This window comes from Brienomyrus brachyistius, unplaced genomic scaffold (assembly GCF_023856365.1).
Source record: "Brienomyrus brachyistius isolate T26 unplaced genomic scaffold, BBRACH_0.4 scaffold35, whole genome shotgun sequence".
In the NCBI taxonomy this organism is placed as follows: domain Eukaryota; kingdom Metazoa; phylum Chordata; class Actinopteri; order Osteoglossiformes; family Mormyridae; genus Brienomyrus; species Brienomyrus brachyistius.
This window is the reverse complement of record NW_026042310.1, coordinates 4,170,404-4,176,949: the sequence shown is the minus strand read 5'-3', so window position 1 is coordinate 4,176,949 and position 6,546 is coordinate 4,170,404. Positions and strand designations below refer to the sequence as shown.

Below are 6,546 nucleotides of genomic sequence, written 5' to 3'. Positions count from 1 at the left end.
ATAAATTATGCAACATCTTTTAAAGGCTTTCAATGAAATAGGAAGTTAAACCAAACTACAAATTCGAACCAGTAACAACTCTGGTATATTAGAAAGCCGGCCGAAGAGTTAGGTGTGTGTTTGTATTCCCACGTAATTCTCTCCGTACAGACGATGCAGGAGGATCGAGTTCAACGGCGAAAACACCAGGATGGTTCTCTCACAGTGAATATCTTACCAGACTTTGCAGCTCTCTAACCCACGGGAGATCAGCAGAGGTAACCTCCTCAGCAATCAATTTATAAATTATTTACTATCGTTTAATGTTTATGTTGTTAATATTGTTAATGTTTACATCTGGGTGCGTTTCCAAGGGAGTCGACATTTAGCGAAATTGTGCACATTTATCATATTATTTTATATTACCGATATCTGTTATATTGTGCATTTCTATTAAAGGAAAATAGAATATTTGCTAAAATCCCAGCAGTTGGAAAGTTTTTTTCATGTACATTGGTAGCTAAACGCAACAGTAATTTTTAGAGTAAGACTAATCTGAAAAATTTTAAGGAAACAAAAGTAGGGACAGTAAGCGAAAAAATAAGGAACCTGTATTTATTTATTTTTCAGCGTGTTAGTTGACGAACCCTGAAGTGGAGCTGGAGGGCGAGGTTTGATAGACGATGCTAACAGATATTGCGATGTCGAGCTGCCATTGCAATCCCCCGTCCGCCCACATCAAAATTATTTTGCAATCTACCTGGCTTGCACCTGCCTCAGTAAATCTGGAGAGCCGGTCTTTAGTTGTTTCACAAAACAGGATTAAACTGTACATGCAGAGCGAACGCTCCCATTGTCTGCCATACCTGATAAACAAAATTAAACAATTTGTAATTGTTATTAACTTGCTTTGTCATTTCTTGCCCTGCACCATTAACTGAGAATATTTCATGTATAGGAAAAATATAATCAATGAATTATTAATATTGTAATGACTAGAGGAAACTTGCTTTTTTATTGTTACATTTTCAGACAATCGGCGCAGGAAGGAACCAACCCTGGGCAGGCGCCAACAAACCACAGGGTCAATTTAGCCTCACCAGTCAACCTATCCTGCATGTTTTTGGGCTGTGGGAGGAAACCAGAGCGCCCGGCGAAAACCCACATGACCCACACCGAAAGGACGTTGGATCGAACCCAGAACCTTCCCGCTGTGAGGAAGCAGTGATAACCACTGCTCCTTTCTAATAATAACCAAAAAGGACTTAAATTGTAGTATAAATTGAAATCGAGATCGCACACTTTATAAGGTAAAACTCGGGATTTCCATCTAAGATTTACTCCGCTAAAATGCAAAACGACAAAATCTGTCCGCTCCGTCACTATGGTTAGTAAATATAACCGTGAGTCTAAAATGGAATTTTCAGTACATAAACTTGCTATGTCCTAATGGTGTGACATTTGCAGGCGATTCGTCCGAGTGAAACGAGTCCCTTACATGATCTGTACTTTCACATTCACTTCCCTTCAAAAATGTGTTTTTCCCGTTCTTCAGCTCATCCTCTGAAATATGACGTGAATGCTGCTTCTGTCCTCGACTATGACCAGTGAGAGTCAGTGAGGTATGTAAGGCCGTGTTATAAGGAATCATATGATTGTCTGGAAACTAAACCTGGGTCGTTACAGGATTTGAGTCACGCACGCGGTGTCGATCTCAGTCAACCATGTTAAACTAAATGGAGCATTAAAATGCTGAAGTAATAAAGGTTTTTTTTGTCGCACCCTTACCAATTACATCCATCTCATGTATTCGCGTATATTTTCTAGAAATGGCTGATTGCCTTTAATTGTATGTATTGACACTGGCAACCCCCCTCACAAGAACTGGACATTTGCATTTTCTTTATTAGTTTCGCCTTATTTTTAGTTAATTTTCTGTCAGCGATCCGGACGGGATTGGCATGAGGGCATGGCATGGTGCAGGCTGGGAAAAAGGCGGATGAACCACTGGCGGCTCAGGGAACACGGGGGTTTATTCACAAACTGAAAACACGGGGAATACTACAAAACAAAAAGGACAACGAGGGGTCAAAACTTAAAAAAAACAACAAAGGAATAACAATGACTAACTACAAATGGTAGGGGCAACCAGGAGTAGGCAGGCAGGAAGGAAGTAACAAAACACCAGAGTAACCACTAAGACATGATATATTACGCTGACGAACAACAATATACATACGATGAACCTGAACTGAACCGAGGCAGGGACTTAAATATTGAGGGGTAACAAGACTAACACAGGGCATGTGAAAAAAATTAACAAGGGTTGGGAAAACAGGCCACAGATGAAACTAATAGTTAAATCAAGGGACTGGGAGGGGAAAACTAAGACACTGGCAGAAACAAGGAAAGAGAATCTAACACTGGCAATGGCAGACCAGTAAAAACACAATCAAGGGCACAAAGGCAAAAAAAAACAGAATACAAATCAAAACACAGGGACTAGAAAACGGATACAACTGAAACATAAGGGAACAAAATCTACAAACAGCTGAGGAGGCAGAGCTTGAACACATGACAAAGGAGTTTGCAAGTAGCCGCATGCTCAACAAGAAATGCCCAGCGACACCTGCTGGCCAAACAGGAAAGGGACACGAAAGAATGGGACATTTTCAGGTTTAGTTATTTTTTTAATTATTTTTAATTCATTTTCAGCTACCTCTGTATTTGTCTTTCAACAACAGTGTACAACTCACATCCATGGTTAACTCAAATCCCCTAGTGACACGCAGATTTCAGCAGTTTAGTGATGGGAATTCCGGCACTTTTCAATGAGCTGGACCATTTAGCTCAGCTGAGAAATGAGAGGGTTTTTCTGGCTGCCACACTGCTCTCCATTAGTACCATCCATCCATTTTCCAAACCGCTTATCCTACTGGGTCGCGGGGGGTCTTGAGCCTATCCCAGAACCAATGGGCATGAGGCAGGGACCAACCCAGGATGGGGGGGCCAGCCCATCACAGGGCTCACTCACACCCACATGCACACCTACGTGCAATTTACCAACTCCAATTAGCCTCAGCATGTTTTTGGACTGTGGGGGGAAACCGGAGTACCCAGAGGAAACGGCCCACGACGACATGGGGAGAACATGCAAACTCCGCACACATGTGACCCAGGCGGAGACTCGAACCCGGGTCCTAGAGGTGTGAGGCAGCAGTGCTAACCACTGCACCACAATCAACAGAATGGTTTTTGGCTAAGTACGCTTTTTCGGTTTTGCTGTAAGACCCAGCAATGCTGCACTCTAACCAAAACACTGCATGCAGTCCAACGCAGTGCTGCATCTTCCTTCTAGTCACTTTTGTTTGGCTCCTAGAGTGAAGGACTTTTTCTGACCTATTAGTCTGTGTATATAAGTGTGATCCATCCTGTTGCACTAAACAGGACAACAGCGCACTTCCAAACCAACTGTGAAACCGAACACAGAGTTCCGACATCCCCATGATGCCGACTTCTGCTTGCTCTGGAATGGATACGGCACCCTGTCCAGAAGCTGCAAGATTCTGCCTTGCAAGAGGCGCTGAACTGGCCATAGCGACGCCACGGAATGCGGTACAGTGCAGAATTTAAGTACCGTCATCCCACTGTTGTTGTGAGACCTCCCTCTCATCAGCCACCTCCTCCAACTCCTCCGGGGGATACCAAGGCGTTCCCAGGCCGGCCGAGAGATACAATCTCTCCAGCATGTCCTGGGTCTGCCCTGGGGTCTCCTCCCTGTAGGACATACCCGAAACACCTCCCCAGGGAGCCGTCCAGGAGGCATCCTACATAGGTGCCCAAACCACCTCAACTGGCTCCTTTCGATGCTGGAGGAGCAGCAGCTCTACTTTGAACCCCTCCGGAATGTCTGAGATCCTCTAAGGCTGAGCCCAGACACCCTATGGAGGAAACTCATGTTGGCCGCTTGTATCCACAATCTCATTCTTGCAGTCACTACCCAGAGCTCATGAGCATAGGTGAGGGCAGGAATGTAGATCGACTGGTAAATCGAGAGCTTCGCTCTCCGGCTAATGAGAACTGGAGCTGCAGTTTTTGTGTCGCGAGACAGAAATATACAGGAGGTCGTCTCATAGTCTCACTTTGATTTGGGACATCTTTACGTGGTCCCCGTGGGGGTACCTAGAAATTGTGGGCCCTTTAGTATACATATTCATGCAGTGGTGGCTTAATGGTTAGGGAAGCACACTAGGTTCGAATCCCAGACCCGCAAGGCACCACTGAGGAACCCCGAGCAAGGCACCGCCCCCAAGCACTGCTCCCCAGGCGCTGAATTACTTACCGCCTGCTATGTCACATATGGGTTAAATGCAGAGGACAGATTTAGTTGTTGTGTGCTGTGGTGTGTCGACAATTGATCACTTAATTCTAATTCTCTGTGAAGTGCTGGGCCACCCCCCTGCCCCGATACCCTTGGAAAGAGTATAAACATTTAAATCGCACTGTGGCAAGACTGTTTAAGCTTTATTTTCTTTGTATATTTAATTCTTTAACATGATTTGGCAAATGATGAAATAGAGCGGGGGTTAGTTTTGTGTCTTTGTGATCTGCGATTTGTTTATACAAATCATTTGTGTTTATAGGGATGGACTGAGGTTTGTCTCTGTCCCCTTTCAGGGTAGATGTCTCCCACCCCTCGGACCAACTTCGTCCCCTTGCTTGAAACCTCTGCACATAGTTGGGTGGATTTGTCAGAAGCCTGTGACACCACCGTTTCATCCCCAGAGCTGAAATAAAGCATCCGGTCCTCTAATCTCAAATGCCTTTGCTGGTGACCTGCTGTCTTTTCTGCCCCAGGCTGACCTTGAATGTCTGACGTATCCGTCGTGAAGTCTGAAACGTTTAAGACTTAAACTTCAACTGGCGCCATGTGTATTTTATCAATTATGTTTGAACTCGTACACGTAGTTAATATTCAGGAGCAAATGTTTCCTCTGTGCTCTTAAGTTCAGCTTTTTCAAGATTTTAAAAATCATTTTGTTCATGAATTAACATTACGTAATGTTTGATTTTTAGATTTTCTTTTTTTAATCTGTTTATCGTGCATGTAAGTGCATTGCCTGTCAGTGGCACCAGTAAACATAATGCCAGTCTGTACCTATATTTTTCAATTATGTTTCTTTTCCCAGAGTAAGAGAATTCTTTTTCCCAGAGGAACCTTCCCGAGGGATTAATAAAGTTCTATCTATCTATCTATCTATCTATCTATCTATCTATCTATCTATCTATCTATCTATCTATCTATCTATCTATCTATCTATCTATCTTTTCCTCCATCCATCCATCTGTCACGCCCTGCTCGTCCGATCCTCCTGTATGCCACGCCCCCTCATTAACCTCGCGTAAAATCCCGTTTGTTACCAGCTTTTCGTGTTAGTTCCTTTAAGTCCTTCGTATTTCAGTCTGCGTTTGGATTTGTTTCCCCAGTCCTGTCATTGACGGCCTCACCGTTTGTACCTCGTCCTGCTGTTTTGCTCAGTAAGTCCCGTTTCCTGATTCTCCGGCTTCCCGACCCAAATTCCTGCTCCTTCAATGGTCACGACACCATCTATCCATCCATCCATTATCTGCCATTCATCCAGGGTCGGGTTGTGGGGCCAACAGTTTAAGCAGAGATGCCCAGATCTCCCTCTCCCCCCAGTGAGCTCCTCCAGCTCCTTCTGTGGAATACCAAGGCGTTCCCCGGCCATCTGAGAGATATAATCCCCCCGGGGTGATGTGGGTCTGCCCCCGGGCCTCCTCCCAGTAGGACATGCCTGAAACACCACCTCAGGAAGGCATATCCAATCATCTTTGGGCCCCCAACGCTGACCTATCCAATTATCTTCCAAATATTTTAGAGCCCATTTCATAGGCCCTTGAAATAATCCTAATTCCATCCCCCCCCCCCTTTACTGTGACAGTTTGTTAATGGGAGGGGGCTCAAAAATATTGTCCGGCTAGTGTTCTGTGATGACTTCATCCAGCCATTTTTTCACTGAACTTCTAGCAGTTCATACATAGTCTGTCGCCACCTACAAAACTCTCTTTTAAAGGCTTTGGAAACTTCAGCTACCGAGATCAATCGAAGACTTCAGTTTATAAGGTACGAAGTTTCTGTATGTTTTTCCCAGACATGCAAAAGTAACAAGAAACTATCTAAAATATTATTAGGCCTTAAAGCGTCACTTTGAGATAGACGGGATTACCCTGACTACCCTAGACAGCTCTCTGTGTACACCAGTGCTTATCATAAGGGTACAAAGCACTTTAAACAACCTTATGGACCAAAATGCTGCACAGAGGAATAGATAAAAGAGAAAAGTTGCATAATAAGTACAAGACATTAAAACATTCACACGCTTAAAAATACAAAGTAAAATAAGCTAAATAAAAACCATAAAATTAAATGTGACTAAAAGGCCATCAATAAAATAAATTAATAAAGAAAGATAAAGATAAAATTTATCATTAAAATCAACATCTCACAATGTGTCAAAGGCCAAGGAGAAGAGATGAGTTTGAAAT

At 43.7% G+C, this 6,546-nt stretch overlaps 1 long non-coding RNA gene across 2 annotated transcripts; it reads left to right on the top strand.

Annotated features, from left to right (window-relative positions):
• On the top strand, positions 1 to 5,140 carry LOC125721786 (uncharacterized). Of its 2 annotated transcripts, none has more exons than XR_007385970.1 (3): positions 1 to 257; positions 1,012 to 1,601; positions 4,657 to 5,140. It is a non-coding gene; the product is annotated as an uncharacterized LOC125721786 (long non-coding RNA). The 2 variants fall into 2 exon arrangements; XR_007385971.1 differs by lacking the exon at positions 4,657 to 5,140 and adding an exon at positions 3,427 to 3,587.
• The last annotated feature ends 1,406 nt before the right edge of the window (positions 5,141 to 6,546 follow it).